The following is a 19,786-nucleotide window of genomic DNA, read 5'->3' on the forward strand; positions in this document are numbered from 1 at the left end:
CACTGTCCCCCATCAAACACTCCCAGGACAGGTACAGCACGGGGTTAGATACAGAGTAAAGCTCCCTCTACACTGTCCCCATCAAACACTCCCAGGGCAGGTACAGCACAGGGTTAGATACAGAGTAAAGCTCTCTCTACACTGTCCCCCATCAAACACTCCCAGGACAGGTACAGCATGGGGTTAGATACAGAGTAAAGCTCCCTCTACACTGTCCCCATCAAACACTCCCAGGACAGGTACAGCACGGGGTTAGATACAGAGTAAAGCTCCCTCTACACTGTCCCCCATCAAACACTCCCAGGACAGGTACAGCACAGGGTTAGATACAGAGTAAAGCTCCCTCTACACTGTCCCCCATCAAACACTCGCAGGACAGGTACAGCACAGGGTTAGATACAGAGTAAAGCTCCCTCTACACTGTCCCCATCAAACGCTCCCAGGACAGGTACAGCACGGGGTTAGATACAGAGTAAAGCTCCCTCTACACTGTCCCCATCAAACGGTCCCAGGACAGGTACAGCACAGGGTTAGATACAGAGTAAAGCTCCCTCTACACTGTCCCCCATCAAACACTCCCAGGACAGGTACAGCACAGGGTTAGATACAGAGTAAAGCTCCCTCTACACTGTCCCCCATCAAACACTCCCAGGACAGGTACAGCACAGGGTTAGATACAGAGCAAAGATCTCTCTCCGCTGAGTTTTTTCCTGTTTTTATTTCAGATCTCCTTCAGCATTTTGTTTTTTGTAACACTGACCACGGGATTCTCCTGCCTTCCCGCTGTGTGTTTCTCGGTGGTGGGAGGTGGTGCACCATTGGTCAGCAGTGGGACCTTCTGGTCCCACCGCTATCAATGGGAATTCCCCTCATGCTGCCAGGAAAACCCTTGGTGGGATTGTTTCATTGGCGGAATCTTGGCACGAACTGCTGGAAAGTTCCGGCCTGCGTCTCCTGTCAATGCAAGATGGCCGCCGACAGCGGCCTGCGTACTTGCGCCTGTCCTCGGATGCGTGAAAATCCAGTGATGTCACTCGGCTGCGCCCGGCCTACCCGTACCACTCTGCGCAGGCCACAATGATGCAGAAATGTCATGTGGTCTTCACGTTCTACGTGGTGATGTCACACACATGCTCAAATACTCCAGCGACAAACGTCAGGCGCCCAAGAGATGCTGAGATCTGGACGTTGGAATTGACAATGGAAGCTGCGCCTCCTTTCTGGTTGGATCTCAGATGGGAGAGTCAAGATGTCAAATCAGGCTGGCTGGAGAAATGAAACAGCCAACAGGGAGTAGCGGGGGCGGAGGGAGGGAGCGGGGGAAAGAGGGAAGTGGAAGGAGGACGCAGGCAGAGGCCAATTCTCAGCGCAGAATGAGTTACGGAATTCAATTATAGGACTGACTCGAGTACAGGATTGTAATATTTCTATGTTGAGACTTTATTTATCATTGTCACAAGTAGGCTTACTACAATGAAGTTACTGTGAAAATCCCCTAGTCGCCACACTCCGGCGCCTGTTCGGGTACACAGAGGGCAAATTTAGCATGGCCGATGCACCTAACCAGCATGCCTTTCGGACTGTGGGAGGAAATTGAAGCACCCGAGGAAACCCACGCAGACATGGGGAGAACATGCAGATTCCGAACAGACAGTTATATAGTTGTGAGAGAGATTTCAGAAACTCCCAGTACAGGGCCCCTAGAGGCCCAAGCCTGAACTTGCCTATGACTGTGGACATTGAGATTTTAGTGAGTAATGATAACGTCACAGTTTACAATGGGAGACACGGGGACAAGACTTCAATGAAAAATCACAGAGCAAAAGCAAAGTTTAGAGGCTCCCATGTAGAAGAATAACTAGATGTGTAGCAACTCTGTTCTGGCATGTGAGCTTCCTATATCACTAGTCTACTTTTTGAAGAGACCATCTCAAGTATATTTGCTCCAATTTTGGGGAATGCTCCCTGAAAGAATGGCAGCCAAATTGTGCAGAGTTGGGTCTTACTAACAGCAATGGAGTTGATGATCAGACACTGTGTTTTAATGATGCGAGTGAAGGGATAAATATGGGCCAGTTCACCAGGGAGGGTGCCAAAGCAGTTCCTGTTTTCAAATAGTCCTATGGAATCTGTTCTGTCAAACTGAGATCCTCATTTCAAACATCACAACGCCGCACAGATAGTTCTTCAACCCATAATGTTCCGAGGCAGAGGTATGAGCCCTGCACTCTGTATCTAACCCCGTGCTGTACCTGTCCCGGGAGTGTTTGATGGGGACAGTGTAGAGGGAGCTTTACTCTGTATTTAACCCCGTGCTGTACCTGTCCTGGGAGCGTTTGATGGGGACAGTGTAGAGGGAGCTTTACTCTGTATCTAACCCCGTGCTGTACCTGGCCTGGGAGTGTTTGATGGGGACAGTGTAGAGGGAGCTTTACTCTGTATCTAACCCCGTGCTGTACCTATCCTGGGAGTGTTTGATGGGGGACAGTGTGGAGGGAGCTTTACTCTGTATCTAACCCCGTGCTGTACCTATCCTGGGAGTGTTTGATGGGGACAGTGTAGAGGTACACTCTCTATCTAATCTGTGCTTTGTAGGATGTGACATCCCTTATCTATTCTATCCCCACAGATGCTGTCAGACCTGTTGAGATTTTCCAGCACTTTTTTGTTTTTGCTTCGGATTCCAGCACCCGCAGTAATTTTTTTTTATTGAGGATGATCCTGCCTGGATTCTCTCAGAATTTCCCTTCATTGGCACAACGGGAAATTAATTGCGAGGAGTACAAATGAGGACATTGTCAGTCAGTGCTGCTGGTGTTGTAGGACTTTCTGCAAAACATGCAAACTGTTCATCAAACAGTCAGCAAAGTTGATCAGAATCCTCCAATCGGGGATCTCTGCTCTGTGTTAACCCATCCTTCTAAACCTGCCTGTAGACTGCAGGAAAAATACAAACAGGGGGCGGCGCGGTGGCACAGTGGGTTAGCACTGCTGCCTCACAGCGCCAAGGGCCCAGGTTCGATTCCCAGCTTGGGTCACTGTCTGTGCAGACTTTGCATGTTCTCCCCGTATCTGCGTGGGATTTCTCTGGTTTCTTCCCACAGTTTAAAGCTTGTTAGGTGAATGAGTGGAGTAAATGCGTGGGGGGGGGTGGTTACAGGGTTAAAGCCTGAGTGGGATGGTCTATCAGAGTCGGCGCACGCTCGATGGGCCAAATGGCCACTGTCTGCACATTCGGGATTCTATGCACTCTTTTCATCGGGAAGCTGTTGTCAGACACCGGAATCAGTTCCCCTCGTTTACTTTTCTGAAGCCCACAGGCGTGGCTGGATTCGGAGAGAGTGGCAGCAACAGCTGTGGGCTTTGGTAGGCGGCCTGGCTTTGAGATTCCACTTCTCCGGTTGCAGACTCTGCATTCAATCCCTTCACCGTCACTCTCTCCCACCGTCACTGTCCCGTCCGCATGGGGGTGAGGGTGGGGAACTGGGGACAATGGTGAGGAGCTGGGGGTTGAAGTGAAGTTCTCGGAGTGAGGGTGAGGGGCTGGGGGGAGAGCTGAGGGCGACAGTGGGGGAGGTGCTGGGGGTAGGTGAAGGTGGGGAGCTGGGGGGGAGGTGGCGGTTTGGGAGCTCATCAAATTGTATCGGACGGCAGAATTCTTGAGCCGTCAGTAAAGGAACTAAATGTAAGACACCCAAAGCAAGTAAAACAACTCACTTGGAATACTGTGTAGCGTTCTGGTCACCCTATTATAGAAAGGATACTATTAAACTAGAAAGAGTGCGGAAAAGGTTTACTAGGATGCCACCGGGACTTGATGGATTGAGTTATAAGGAGAGGCTGGATAGACTGGGATCTTTTTTCATTGGAGCGTAGGAGGCTAAAAGATGATCTTATAGAGGTCTATAAAATAACGAGGGGCATAGACAAGGTAGATAGTCAATATCTTTTCCCAAAGGTAGGGGAGTCTAAAACTAGAGGGCATAGGTTCAAGGTGAGAGGGGAGAGATACAAAAGTGTCAAAGGGATAATTTTTTCACATAGAGGGTGGTGAATGTCTGAAACGAGCTGCCAGAGGCAGTAGTAGAAGGGAGTACAATTTTGCCTTTTAAAATGCATTTCGACAGTTATTTGGGTAAGATGGCTATAGAGGGATATGGGCCAAATGCAAGAATTGGGACTAGTTTGGTGGTAAAAACTGGGCGGCATGGACAAGTTGGGCTGAATGGCCTGTTTCCATGCTGTAAACCTCTACGACTCTGTGACTTCAGGGTGTCCTGAGGTGCTTTACAGCCAATGAACTACTTTCAAAGTCGTGTCACTGTTGTAAATGAGGAAAGCTGGCAGCCCATTTGTCAACAGCAATGTCCCACAAACAGCATTCGGAGAATGGCCACCTGATCTGGATTTGGTGGTGTGGATGGATAGGTATACATGTGGAGAGGTCACCCGAGAGAGCTCTCCACTCTCACAAAACCATGCCATCGGATCTTTTGCAGGGCAGAAGTGGGGGGGAGGGCCTGGGTTTAACATCTCATCCGAAAGACAGATCAGACACTGCAGCACTCCCTCAGAACCACGCCCAGAGTAATAGCCTAGATTCTGTGCTCACCATCCCCGCAATGGGACGTGAACCCACTGAGCCACAATGGAAATTAATTTTAAAAAAATAACAACTGGGATTTTCCGGCTATCCGTTCCCCAAGACTGGAAATTTCCATCTAAACTCAACAGACCTTTTGAATGGTCCACCAAGTTTTCTGTTTTGCCTGCTACAATTCCCGTGGCTGTCAAAATGGGAAATTTTCAGCCAATATCTTAGAAGTTCGATACCCAGCTCGGGTCACTCTGTGAGTGGAATTGGCACATTCTCCCAGTGTCTGTGTGGGTTTCCTATGGGTGCTCCGGTTTCCTCCCACAGTCCAAAGATGTGCAGGTTAGGTGGATTGGCCGTGCTAAATTGTCCCTTAGTGTCAGAGGGAAATAGCTAGGGTAAATGCGTGGGGTTATGGGGATAGCGGCTGGGTGGGATTGCGGTCGGTGCAGGCTCAATGGGCCAAATGGCCTCCTGCTGCACTGTAGGGATTCTATGATCTAGCCAACCCCCCCTTGTGAAGGGCATGGAGTGGCAGTGTCCTTATGTTGGGGGAAGGGGAGGGGATGATCGTAACGTGACAGCTTTACATTGGAGTTCTCGTTCTAAATGCGTTTGTATGAATTTAAAATCAGAAATTCAGTATAAGAGGTCTGCAAAGAACAAGTACAATACCTTAAATGATACACACTGACGTCTCACTTTGCTAAGTGCCAAGGGGACTTGATCTGCATTTAAAGAGAAACTTCAGCATCCCAGGCACTTTGTAGGAGCACTAGAATAGAGACCAAGTAAAAGGAGAAGGTACCTGATCAAATGGGTTTATGGGGAGTGCTAAAGGTGGAAAAGGAGCCATTTGTTTTTGTTTTGTTTATTATTGTCACAAATCGGCTTACATTAACACTGCAATGAAGTTACTGTGAAAATCCCCCCAGTCTCCACACTCTGGTTTAAAGCAAATTTCTGCGGATGCTGGAATCTGAAACCAAGATAGAAAATGCTGGAAAATCTCAGCAGCTTTGACAAAGGGTCATCTGGACTCGAAACGTCAGCTCTTTTCTCTCCTTACAGATGCTGCCAGACCTGCTGGGATTTTCCAGCATTTTCTCTTTTACCACACTCTGGTGCCTGTTCGGGTGCACTGAGGGAGAATTTAGCACGGCCACCGCACCTAACCAGCACGTCTTTCAGACTGTGGGAGGGAACCAGAGCACCCGGAGGAAACCCACACAGACACGGGGAGAACGTTCAGACTCCGCACAGACAGTGACCCAAGCTGGGAATTGAACCTGGGTTCTTCTCACTGTGAGGCAGCAGCGCTAACCACTGTGCCACAGTGGGTTGGAGGAGTTTCAGAAGGAAACTCTGGAGCTTAAGGCCTAGTCATCAGAAATCATAGTCGCTTAAATGGTTGGAAGAAAGGGACTGAAGGACACAAATGTGATCAAAGATGGAGACTGAAAGAAAGGAAGGGAAAAAGACTAACCTACGCACCTTGGGACACTGGGGGTTAATTTAGCAAGGCCAATCAACCCAAACTGCACATCTTTGGAGTGTGGGAGGAAACCGGAGCACCCAGAGGAAACTCACACAGACACGAAGGCCAGAATTTTACTGACACGCCCACCCCAAATCCGGGGGGCAGGCAGGGCTCGGAGAACGGCATTCTCCGTTGGCCTCAAGCAAGGTCAGATGAAACTCGGGCAGACATGCCAGTAAAATTACACCCGAAGAGAACATGCAAAATCCCCACAGAGAGCCACCCGAAGCCAGAACCGATCGTAGGTCCCTGGCACTGTGAAGCAGCAGTGCCAACCCACTGTGCCACCCATTACATTTATATAGCACCTTTCACAATCTCTGGAAATCCCAACACTCTTTACACTACCGGAATACTTTTGAAGTAAAATCACTGGTGACCCGTAGGATTGGGAGCAGACAATATACACACAGCTAAGCTCCCACGCACCACAATGTGACAATGACCACATAATCCGCTTTACTGTCGACTGTGAGACAAACATTGGCCAGGACACTCGGATAATTGCCCCTCCTTCAAAATAGTGCCATGGGATCTTTCACATCCACCCCAGAGGGCAAATGGGTCTTGTATCTCGCCTAACAATGCAGCAGTCCCTCGGCACTGCACTAGAATGTGAATAGATAGAATATAAAGGCAGGGAGGTCTTGCTGCAACCGTACAGGGCACTGGTGAAGCCGCAGCTGGAGTACTGTGTGCAGTTTTGGTCGCCGCATTTGCAGAAGGATATATTGGCCTTGGAGGGAGTGCAGAGGAGGTTCACTAGGCTGATACCGGAGATGAGGGAGCTGGCCTATGAAGAGAGACTAAATAGACTGGGTCTGTACTCGTTGGAGTTTAGAAGGCTGAGGGGGGATCTTATAGAGACGTATAAGATAATGAAGGGGATGGATAGGGTAGAGGTAGAGAGATTCTTCCCGCTTAGAAAGGACAGCAGGACTGGAGGGCACAGCCTCAAGATAAGTGGGGGGGTGCAGTTTAGATCAGAGTTGAGGAGGAACTTCTTCACTCAAAGGGTGGTGAATCTCTGGAATTCTCTGCCCATTGAAGTGGTGGAAACTACCTCGCTGAATATATTTAAGACACGGATAGATAGGTTTTTGGTAGGCAAGGGAATTAAGGGTTATAGGGAGAAAGCGGGAAAGTGGAACTGATCCACTTCAGATCAGCCATGATCTTATTGAATGGCGGGGCAGGCTCGAAGGGCTAGATGGCCTACTCCTGCTCCTATTTCTTATGTTCTTATGTTCAATCCCAGATTTTTGTTCTCAAGTTCGGTACGGAGACTTGAATTTGCAACCACCTGATTCAGAGGTGGGAGTGCTACCCAATGAGCCAGAGGAGAACAGAGTCACTGGTAGTGAGGAGCAAGGGGAGAGAAGAGTTGTCAGGCCGGAATTGGTCACAGCGAGAGAGGTGGGGTGAAGCTAAGGAGACATTTGAACATGGAGATGAGAATTTTAAATTTGGGGTGTTGGGATGAGGGAGTGGGGCCAGTGTGAGTCAGTAACCACGGTCAGTAAATGACTAGCTCAATTAATAGGCCCTTCTCCCATGAGGAGAAGAGATGGTGGCATTGTGCTAAGGCCATTGAACTGGTCACACAAAGGCCCAGGGCCAAAATCCCACTGCCACAGGTGGAAAAATTGGGGATTCAAAGCTCATCTTAGTGACTGTGAAACAATCACAGACCATCATCGAAACCCATATGGATCACTAATGCCCCTTAGGGAATGAAATCATCCTTACCCAGTCTGGCCTACATGTGACTCCAGACCTACAGCAATGTGGTTTACTCTGGCCCAGCAAAACCTGCACAGATCAAACGCAACGGGCAACAAATTCTGATCTTGCCAGTGATGTCCACATCCCTGGAAGGAATAAATAAAAACACACATTTGGAGGTGATATCTCCCATTGCTAGTGACCATGGAGGCTGTGCCCAGCTCACTAACCAGAGGAGACTACCATAAGTAGCACATTATATCTACAACACACCCACGTTAAGATGCGGAGAACTTTCTTCTCTCAGAGGGGTGCGAATTTTGGAATTTTCCACCCCAGAAAGCTCTGGATTATCAAAGGACAAAGAACAGTACAGCAGATGACCAGGCCCTTCGGCCCTCCAAGCCTGCACCGATCATGATGCCTAAACTAAAACAGTATGCACTTACAGAGTCCGTATCCTTCCATTCCCGTCCTATTCATGTATTTGTCTAGATGCCCCTTAAATGCCACTATCGTACCTGCTCCCAACACCTCCCCGGGCAGCGCGCTCTAGACATTCGCCACCCTCCGTGTAGACATGTCAGCCAGACTGGTGGGTCATTTGATAACAGTCTATGATCATTGAGATTCTTCACAACTGGGATCGATAGATTGTCGCGGATAAGAGAAAGTGGAGTTCAGGTTGAAGAATAGTCACGAACAGCAGAGGAGGCCGTATGACACCTCCAGCTCCCGTTTCTTATGTCCGGCTTCGGTCCGGATTTCGGGATTCATCCATGTAAACAGAATGGACCCTCAAACTGAGAAACTTACAATGAAATAGCACCTTGGGTAACCTTTGAAAGATTGTGGGTGCCATCTGGCTGGGGGTTCACACCAGGCTCCCACTGAAGTGAGGTTGGAGAACCTCCATTTCATTACAGCAGAGTTTAGAAGAGTGAGACGGGATCTCACAGAAACTTATCAAATTCTAACAGGAGTAGACAGAACAGATTCAGAAAGAAAGGTTCCCAATGGTGGGGGAGTCCAGAATTGGGGGTCATAGTTTGAGGATGAGGGGTAAACCTTTTAGAACTGAGGTGAGGAGAAGTTTCTTCACCCAGAGGGAGGCGAATGTTTGGAATTCACTCCCACAGAATGTAATTGAGGCCAAAACGTTGTGTGATTTCAAGAAAAAATTAGATATAGCTCTTGGGGTCAAAGGGATCAAGGGATATGGGGGGCGGGGGGGGAAGGGGGCATCAAGATATCGAATGCCATGATCAGGATGAATGGCGGAGCAGGCTCGAAGGGTCAAACAGCCCACTCCTGTCTTTAGCTTCTACGTTCCTATGACTGAAATGGAGGAACAGACGACGAGATCGAGGTACTGAGGAAGGATGCTGTACTCCGAAGCTCACAAAAACAAGAGAGGAAAGTGCGGAGGAGCAGAGTCCATTCCAATATCAACAAAGCAGGAGAAGGTAAATATACTCGCCAAACACTTTGTTTTGCAAGTGTTGTAATTCCTTTCACTTCACTCTTTATACCCTAATCATGATCAACCCAGCACTCAACCACCCCCTTCCGCCCACCCCACCCCACCCCATCGGTTCTCCATGACATCCCCGTCAGCGGCTGGTACTGTTTCACTTTGGACTCAGAAGGTCGCAGCTTCGAGTCCCACCCCAGAAACCAGAGCGCTAAATACAGGCTGGCAGTGTCAGCACTGAGGGAGTGCCGCATTGCTGGAAGTGCCTGAGATGTTAAACCCAGCCCCTATCTGACCCCCGAGGTGAATGTGGAGGGTCCTGTGGCAATATGTTAAAGTGGACAGGGGAGCATCCCCCTGCTCAGTGGCCTGACTAACATTAATCCCTCAATCAACACCCCGGAAACAGATCAGCTGCTGGTTTTTGCAGTCTGCGGGAGCTTGCTGTGCAAAGCCTGGCTATGGGACTTTCTGAAAAGTGTCTATACTTCAAAACTATCTTCCTTTAAAAACAAACCAACATTTCTTTTTAAGAGACCATCGACCTTATAAATGCAAAGCCTTCTTTCTTTTCACCTCTCTTAATCTTCCTTCCCTTCATTCGTAAAGTGCCGGCTCCAAAACTCTCTCCCTCAAACCACCCGCTGGGGTATAGTTTTAGATCTCGCTGCTGGTGTTGTGTTTGCAGTTCACTCAGGGACTCTAGGTTGCTGTGGCAACGTTCCCTTTTGCATACACAGTACAGTCTGGAGCTGTAGATACGGATGGTGGAGGATCCAATGTTCTTTCCATCACACGACTAGCTGGGAATCCCTCCCACTCCTACGGCCTGTCAGCAATGCGTGTTGGGAGAATTCACAAGTCAATTTGCAACCTGTTTGATGCACTAAGGACACACACCATCCTTGGGTGGCATGGTGGTTAGCCTTGCTGACTCACAGCGCCGGGGACCCAGATTCGATTCCCGGCTTGGGTCACTGCCTGTGCGCAGTTTGCATGTTCTCCCCGTGTCTGTGTGGGTTTTCTCCAGGTGCTCTAGCTTCCTCCCACAGTCCAAAGATGGACAGGTTAGGTGGATTGACCGTGCTAAATTGACGCTAGTGTCAGGGGGATTAGCAGGGTAAATGTGAGGGGTTGCAGGAATAGGGCCTGGGTGGGATTGGAATCAGAATGGACTCCGTGGGCCAAATGGCCTCCTTCTGTACTGTAAAGATTCTATGACCATCGAGTCCCGGGGCAGTTCTTGAATCTAGGGTTTTCGACGCAGAGGCAAGTACACTACCCACTGTGAGCTATTGCTCTGGTATCTGACTCCGAACAGCCACACATGAGCCTGTTCGCAGACCATCAGCTAGCTGATTAATCAGGGAAGCAGGCGAGAACTAAGAGTGATCCCAACCCTCAAGTCAACATCCACACTGCGATACTTCCCCCGAATAGCTGAGTAGCAATAAGGAGAAGGAACCCAGACTGAGGTTCTCTCCTCCCCCTCTGTCCTAGGTCATGTCCCTGGATAAGAGCAGTTACCTCATCTCAGGCCTCAGAATCGATATGACCATGCAGTCAATACATATGATGTCAGGTTGCTCCGTGAGATGAAACTATACAAGCTGCTCACCCCGTCAACCAACAGGGCTGACCACACACACAGCTTAGCCTAAAGTCAGAGAGCAACACAGCATGGAAAGAGGCCCAATTGCTCCAGCTAATCCTATGTACAATTATTACTGAGGGCGTAGGTTTAACATGCAAGGGGCAAGGTTTAAAGGAGATGTACGAGACAAGTTTTTTTACACAGAGGGTGGTGGGTGCCTGGAACTCGCTGCCGGGGGCAGTAGTGGAAGTAGATACGATAGTGACTCTTAAGGGGTGTCTGGACAAATACATGAATAGAAATGGAATGGAGGGATATGGTCCCCAGAAGGGTAGGGGGTTTTGGTTCAAACGGGCAGCATGGTCGGTACAGGCTTAGAGGGCCGAAGGGCCTATTCCTGTGCTGTCATTTTCTTTGTTCTTGTCCTTTGTGAGAGGGGAGAGACACAATCAGGTCCAGAGGGGCATTTCTTTTTCACACAGAGGGTGGTGAGCGTCTGAAACTAGCTGACAGAGGCAGCAGTAGAGGAGGGTACAATTTTGTCTTTTAAAAAGCATTTAGGCAGTTACACAGGTATGATGGAGTATAGAGGGATATGGGCCAAATGCGAGCAATTGGAACTAGTTTAGGGGTTTAAAAAAAGGGCGGCATGGACAAATTGGGCTGAAGGGCCTGTTTCCATGCTGGAAACCTCTGTGACTCTACTGGATTCATAATCCAGAGAACACAACATCAAATCTCATTATTGCAATTTGAACCTACTTTTTTTTATATAGATCTGGAAATAAGAAGCAGGTTTTGGTAAAAGTGACCATGAGGCTGTCATTGTTTTAAAAACAAACCTACATTCCTTCATAGAGACTGTGGGCCGTGGCCAGCCCTGGCCTACTTGTGCGTGACTCCAGGCCCACACAGTATATCTGAACAGCTTTCCTCAGGTTACTGGGTTATACTGAACTTTAAGATGGAGGCTCACCACCAGCCTCCTTCAGAAACTAGGGATGGGCCATCAATGTCACCCAATCCCAAGAGAGAATAATACCACCTCCCGGTTTATGAAAACAATACTGAGGGCAGTTCAAACACTGTGTGTGATGAACATTAATGCAAGATTTTATCACATATAGTTACACACAAAAAAAGACAATAAGTGAACTGTATAGACCAGTGAAATTCTAAATTAGATTCTCTGCCTCTGCTAAATTAATTAATCTTAATTGGAACAAGAGTTGATTGCTGAAATTGCCCTCAAGTTTCCAGAGTTGTCAAGGAAAGGGAGAAATCAGCCATGGTTCCTGCTCTTGCGTGTCTGTGTGTGTGTCTGTGTGTGTGTGTGTGTGTGTACACGTGTGTGTGAGAGAGTGTGAGTGAAATAGTGAGTGTGTGTGTGCGTGTAAGTATGAATGAGTGTGTAAGTATGAATGAGTGTGTATGTTTGTGTGTGTGTTAGTGTGTGTGTGTATTGGTGTGTGTTTGTGTATTAGTGTTTGTATGTATTAGTGTGTTTGTCTATGTGTGTGTCTTAGTGTGTCTGTGTGTGCGTCTATGTGTGTGTGAGTGTGTGTCTATGTGTATGTGTGTGTGCGTGTGTGCATGAGTATGTGTGTGTGTGTGCATGTGTTTGTGTGTGTGTGTGTGTGTCTGTTTCAGTGTGTGTGTGTGTTTCTGTGTGTGTGTGTTTCTGTGTGTGTGTGTTTCTGTGTGTGTGTGTTTCTGTGTGTGTGTGTGTCTGTTTCAGTGTGTGTGTCTGTGTGTGAGTGTGTGTGCGCATGTGTGTATGTGTGTGCATGTGCGTGTGTGTGTGTCTGTTTCTCTATGTGTGTGTGTTTCAGTGTGTGTGTGTGTGTGTGTTTCAGTGCGTGTGTGTGCACGTGTGTCTGAGTGTGTGTGTGTTTCAGTGTGTGTGTGTGTTTCAGTGTGTGTGTGTGTGTGTTTCAGTGTGTGTGTGTGCACGTGTGTCTGAGTGTGTGTGTGTTTCAGTGTGTGTGTGTGTGTGTTTCAGTGTGTGTGTGTGTTTCAGTGTGTGTGTGTGTTTCAGTGTGTGTGTGTGTGTGTTTCAGTGTGTGTGTGTGTGTTTCTGTGTGTGTGTGTGTGTGTGTGTTTCAGTGTGTGTGTGTGTTTCTGTGTGTGTGTGTGTTTCTGTGTGTGTGTGTGTGTGTGTGTGTGTGTGTGTTTCTGTGTGTGTGTGAGTGTGTGTGTGTGGGGCATCGGATGGGACAGGGCTTGATCACGATTACAGCAACTGGATTGATTCTCGGGTGCTGTGAGGCAGGGAGTCTGCCTCAAGTCACTTCAAGAGCTGGAGCAGACAGGAAAAGGAGATATCAGCAGCCAAAAGGATCACTTTCCAGCAATGCCTGAAATTTAAAATTCTCATCCTTGTTTTCACATCCTCCCACTGCCTTGCCCCCCCTCCCTATCTCTGTAACCTATCCCAACCCTCGGAGAACTCTGCGTTCTTCCAGTTCTGGTCTCCCGGGCACTTCCCACATGCTCTCCCCCACCACTGGCAGCCGTGCCTTTGACTGCCTGGGCCCCAAGCTCTGGAATTCCCTCCCTAAAACCTCTCGGCCTCTCTCTCTCCTTGTGAAAAACTACCTCCTTGAGTAAGCTTTTGAAACCGCGTCCCTAGCTTGTTCTGATGTGGCATTTCATTCACACTGTCACAATTGTGCCAACAGTGAAGGCACCTCGGGGCGTCTTGCAACATTAAATGGTGCTACACCAAAACTAGTTGTTGTTGGTGCGAGGAGGCCTTTGGAAGGGGTGAAGAGGGAGCAAAGCAACGAGGGGAGGGCTCGCTCCAGAGAGTGGGGCCGGTGATGCCAGAGGGCTCTGCCATTGAGGAGATAGGGGAGGTACGGTACCCTCTGCAATGCAATTGATGACAGGCCCCCTGTGGCTCAGGCTTACACTGGGCAACAAGAACCTGGGTGCAACGGGGATCCCACTCCAGGGCAGGGAGGCGGGGGGGGGGGGGGGGGGGGGTTGGGGGGGAGCGGAGGGGATCAGTGTCGTTAGGGCAAGGGGTGGCAGGGGAGCAGAGTGGACAGACCGAAAACAAAATCCGAGAAACTGCAGACTGTATTTTAGATATATACATATAATAAACATTAACCACATTAGCAATCAATAGCTTGCGGCTAATAATAATTCCAATGGTTCACCCTGTAACCTCTGTGCACTGACCACTGAACACAATGATACATCAAGACCTGTAGGGGTAGCTTACAATCTCCTGTTTACAAAATTCCCCAGAAATGGACATTATGAGGTGGACGTTTTCTTTTTTGATATTGTGTGGGGGGAATGGGAAAGACAGCCCTGAACACCACCAGACACTGCCCTTTTCCTGAGGCTGCGAGAGGGAAAACAGGACACGAAGGCCCACATATCCAAATAAAATAAATGCAAACACATACACACAACACAACACAAGCCAGTGGTCTGGTTAATTAGCCTTTGACAAGGAATGTGATATAAAAGAAACCCTCCCCTTTGAGAGAGAGAGAGGGGGAAAAAAAACAAAAGGCATTCTCTGGTTTCTCTCTGAAATGTCAGTGGTTTTATTACAGAGGAAGGCAGAGGCCTCTCTTCAACAAGGGGTGGTGGGAGGGAAACGAATGAGGATCCCAATTCAGAAAGAGCAAAGGGTCTGAGAGCTTGGGCACAGCATTTGGTCAATTTCACCGGACTGAAACTGACTCCTTATTAGCCACGCGTTTTTAAACAACCCCCCCCCCCCACCACCACCACCCAGCCACCCCAACATTTACATTAACATCTTAAAAATAAAACATCAGCAGATACGAGATCTGCGATTTTATAAATGGAATGGAAAGATAGATTCCCTCTTACCTGATTTCCAAAACTACCCCCACTTTGGCTTTTTTTTTAAAGCAGAAGGCACACACACACATACAGAGCAAGACCAGCTCCGGAAATCCCGGTCAGGGTGAAGGAACGCTGCAGTTTTTCAATGGATACAAGAAGAGAAAGCTGAAATGTGTCATGTTGTTTGCTGCCTTCCCCGGTTTTGCTTCACGCTTTTCCGACCGATGTATCCAAAGCTCAGTTCGCAGCAAATACAAAGTAACCAGGCTGTAAATGTGTCCTCTGTCCGCGATCCAGCGTATAAAAAAACACACACACACACACACAAATGGGTCGAAGCAAGGTCTCATCCAGAAATATATGTGTGTGTGTGTGTGTGTGCGCGCGATTATTAATGGCAGATTTGGAAATGATCGCCTGATTTATTCAAACGAGATGTTCTTTCTGTCTCTGACTCACACACACACAGCAACACAAACCTTCCTTAGCCAGGCCACATGGAGAATGAGGCAGTCCAGTCCGACTTAAAGCTTAGGCACCTCCCAGCTGAAGACATGTAGAGAAAAACACACACACACACACACACTACAGGCTGAAAGCTCCACCAGTCAACACTAGCAAACTCTGGGATTAGACTCCCCTACAGACACTGGAGCTGTCAGTGTTTAACCCCTTGTGGTCACCCACCCCAGTCACTCTCTGGCCTGACCAAAGGTTTTTGGCCGAGATGTTTCTTGACAAACATTTCTCTTCCTGTTCTTCCCCCACCCCCCCCACTTCATTTTATTCATTATTCTTGTGACTCTTTGTTCCTCTCTCTTCGGCTGCACCAAAGGGAGAATTTGCATTTACATAGCGCCTGAGGTGACCCCCAGACCATGCCCACAAAGTATCTTACAGCTAAGGGAACTATTTTTGAAGGGTGATTTCATTTGATTTGAATTATTGTCACATTTATTGGGATACGGTGAAATGCAGAGAGAGCATACTGTTCATAGAGTACCCAGGGGAGAAGGGAAAGGAGGGTGCAGAATATAGTGTTACAGCCATAGAATCATTGAGGTTTACAGCATGGAAACAGGCCCTTTGGCCCAACTTGTCCATGCTGCTCTTTTTTTAACCCCTAAGCTAGTCCCAACTGCCCGCATTTGGCCCATATCCCTCTATACCCATCTTACCCCTGTAACTATCTAAACAGTTCTTCAAAGACAAAATTGTATCCGCCTCTACTGCTGCCTCTGGCAGCTCATTCCAGACACTCACCACCCTCTGTGTGAAGAAATTGTCCCTTGGACACTTTTGTATCTCTCCCCTCTCACCTTGAACCTCTGCCCTCTCGTTTTAGACGCCCCTACCTTTGGAAAAAGTTATTGACTATCCAGCTGATCTGTACCCCATTGCTAAAGCGCAGAGAAAGATCAACTTGATATAAGGTTATAATGTAGGAAACCTCTCAGCAATTTGTGCACAGCAAGATCCCATGTTTTACTTGTTTAGCCAATGCAAAGTTTCTAAACCCAGCCGTTTTTTCCGCTTCTGCTGTATTGAGTGCGGATAGGCCCCCGCTGACTCTGTGGATTGGACCCTCGCCTATGAAGTTGGTGCATAGTTTGCTCTCTCCTTTTGATTTTGATTTGATTTGAGTTGGTTTGATTTATTATTATCACGTGTATTATATGAACAGGTGTCGGAGTGAGGTGATGCAGGGATTTTCACAGTAACTTCACTGCAGTGTGAATGTAAACCTACTTGTGACTAATAAATAAATAAACTTTACTTTTTTAGCGTACAGTGAAAAGTATTGTTCCTTGCACACTGTACAAACAAAGCATACCATTCATGGAGAAGGAAAGGAGAGAGTACAGAATGTAGTATTACAGGCATAGTTAGGGTGTAGAGAAAGATCAACTTAATGCAAGGTAGGTCCATTCAAGTGTCTGATGGCAGCAGGGATGAATGACCTCGGACTTTTCTATGTTGTTCCCAACAGAAGATAACAGAGAGAATGTCCGGGATGCGTGGGGGGTCCTTAATTATGCTGGCTGCTTTTCCAAGGCAGTGAGAAGTATAGACAGTGTCAATGGGTGAGAGGCTGGTTTACGTGATGGATTGGGCTGTATTCACGATCTTTTGTAGTCCCTTGCAGGTCTTGGGCAGAGCAGGAGCCATATCAAGTTGTGATACAACCAAAAAGCATGCTTTCTATGGTGCATCTGTAAAAGATGGTGAGAGTCGTAGCTGTCATGCCAAATTTCCTTAGTCTTCTGAGAAAGTAGAGGTATTGGTGGGCTTTCGTAAGTATAGTGTCGGCATTGGGGGAACCAGGACAGGTTGTTGGTGATCTGGACACCTAAAAACATGAAGGTCTGGACCATTTCTACTCATTCCCCATTGATGTAGATAGGGGCATGTTCTCCTCTATGCTTCCTGAAGTCAATAATAATCTCTTTCATTTTGTTGACATTGAGGGAGAGATTATTGCCATCGCACCAGCTCACCAGATTCTCTGTCTCATTCCCTGTCATCATTGTTTAAGATCCGACCCACTGCGATGGGATTGTCAGCCAACTTGAAAATCGAATTGCAGGGGAATTTGGCTGCACAGTCGTAAGAGTATAAGGAGTATACCAGGGAGCTGAGGGCACAGCCTTGTGGGGCACCGGTGTTGAGGAATCCCACAAGCACATGAGGGGCTGGCCCCACCTGTGGGGCTTGGCCCAGCAGGGCAGTGGCTGGTTTCTGAATCTGTTGAGGGTGGACCACTCTTCCCTCGGAAAGTTGGATTCAGGCAGTTCTTGGAGGCGACGAGTGATCAGAGTTCACATCTCACACCCCCCACACTACATCTTGCTCCCTGCCTCCACTCCTCCCGCCCCCCCCACCTCCTCCTACACCCCCATACCCAGCAGTAACCAGGCTTGCTTGGGGAAGCTAATGATTCTCCCAGCGGATTAAATTCCAACGTAAGCTTCATAGGAAGAGTCCATGCAAGGAATGACAGTCAAAGCCCCCAAACCAAAGGGAAGCTCCCATTAACAGCATTGTAATAATGACCGGATCACCTGGCGTCAAAGATGGCGGCTGAGCGAAGCCCACTGAGGAAAAACAGGGCATCAGTTTCATGTCTCAGAGGTGGCATGGCGGCACAGTGGTTAGCACTGCTGCTCCACTGTGCAGGGTTCAATTCTGGCCTTGGGTGACTGTCTATATGGAATCTGCATGTCCTTCCCATATCTCCATGGCTTTCCTCCGGGGACTCTGGTTTCCTCCCACAGTCCAAAGATGTGTAGATTAGGCGGAATAGCCATGTTAAATGTCTGGGGTCATGGGGATAGATCAGGGGAAAGGGCCTGGGTAAGATACTCTATCAAGGAGTTGGTGCAGACTCGATGGGTCGAATGGCCTCCTTCTGAGCTGTAATGATTCTATGATTCGATAGTGCGATGGCATCTCCAACGACGCAGCTCTCCATCAGCACTGCAATGGGCACCACAACAGCTCAGTGACTAGCACTGCTAGCTGTGCAGACGCATGGATTTGGGCCTGTGTCTGTGGGAGTTTGTGCATTCTCCCTGTGGTTGCGTGGGTTTCCTCCGGGGGCTCCGGTTTCCTCCCACACCCCAAAGATGTGCTCTTAGGCTGATGGATGTAACAAATTGTCCCTGAATCTGGTTTCCAATGGGGGTACCATAAGCATAGACACGAGTCAAGGGAGGTGTAGAAAAAATGCTTTGTTAAAATGGCGGCACAGGCTCGTTGGGCCGAAGGGCCTGTTTCCCGTGCTGTGTTGTTCTTTGTTCTTTGACCATCAGGATGTGGAGATGCCGGCGTTGGACACAGTAAGAAATCTGGTGTTGTCAGATTTCTTAATGGATTCACCAGCCCAGAGTTTGTCTGTGGACAAATACAGTAACTGTGATAATAAAATAGTAAAGTTATAAAGGAAATGCACTTTTGATTCACACTCCACCCCTCAGTTTTCCAGACAACGCACTCTGAGTTTTAATAACACGCTGTGTAACAAATATTCACCTCTTTCCCTAAATCAAAATGTTGGGAAGGTGAAGTAACAACGGGAAATGCTGGAAACACTCAGCAGGTCAGGCAGCATCTCTGGAGAGAGAAACAGAGTTAATGTTCAGGTTCAGGTCTGTGACCTTTCAGCAGAACTGAAACATTAACTCTGTTTCCCCCTCTGCAGGCGCTACCCAGCCTGCTGAGTTTATCCAATACCTTCCATTTTTATTTCGACCTCTTGTAGAGAGCTGCAGAAATATGAGATCTACATTTTCCACACAAGTAGCTGGGAGGATTTAAATTTAACAAATCACAGATAAGATGCTAGGTGCATTCATTATAATAATGAATCTATCTGATTGTTGTAAAAACCCATCTGGTTCATTAATGCCTTTTAGGGAAGGAAATCTGCCATCTTTACCCAATCTGTCTCCATGTAACTCCAGACCCATAATAATATGATGGACCTTTAATTAACCAGAAAGATCTAGCAAGCTACTCAATTCCAGGGGATAGGAAACATGAACTGGGCTAGGCCATTCGGCCCCTCAAGCTTGGTCTCTCATTCATTAAAACCACGGCTGATTTGACTGTGGCCTTAACTCCACTTTCCTGTCTAAGCCTTCAAGCCTTTGGCTCCCTTATCGAGTAATAATCTGTCTAGTGCAGCCTTAGGCCATTAGACCGTTAGGTATTGGAGCAGAATTAGGCCATTCAGCCCATTGAATCTGCTCCACCATTCAATCATAGCTGATACGATTCTCATCCCCATTCTCCTGTCTTCTTTCCGTAACTCTTAATCCCCTTATTGATCAGGAACCTATTTTTCTGTCTTAAAGACACTCAATGCCCTGGCCTCCACAAGTCCTCTGTGGCAATGAGTTCCATTGATTCACCACCCTCTGGCTGAAGAAATTCCCCCTCGTCTCTGTTTTAAAGGAGTGTCCCTACACTCTGAGGTTGTGCCCCCGTGTTCTAGTCTGTCCCACTACTGGAAACATCCTCTTC

General features: G+C 48.0%; 1 protein-coding gene across 2 annotated transcripts in view; it reads right to left on the reverse strand.

Moving 5' to 3' along the window:
• The window catches only part of nrip1a (nuclear receptor interacting protein 1a), a 109,410-nt gene extending 94,061 nt beyond the window's left edge, over positions 1–15,349 (reverse strand). Inside the window, exon 1 of one of the 2 annotated variants that reach the window (XM_080203368.1) lies at positions 15,241–15,349. The gene's annotated coding sequence lies outside the window, so the exon portion shown is untranslated. Of the gene's footprint in view, positions 1–14,785 lie in introns of both variants that reach the window. The other variant, XM_080203367.1, reaches the window with a different exon arrangement.
• Between the last annotated feature and the right edge of the window lie 4,437 nt (positions 15,350–19,786).

This window comes from Carcharhinus amblyrhynchos, chromosome 15, assembly GCF_965287045.1.
Source record: "Carcharhinus amblyrhynchos chromosome 15, sCarAmb.v2.hapA, whole genome shotgun sequence".
NCBI lineage: Eukaryota > Metazoa > Chordata > Chondrichthyes > Carcharhiniformes > Carcharhinidae > Carcharhinus > Carcharhinus amblyrhynchos.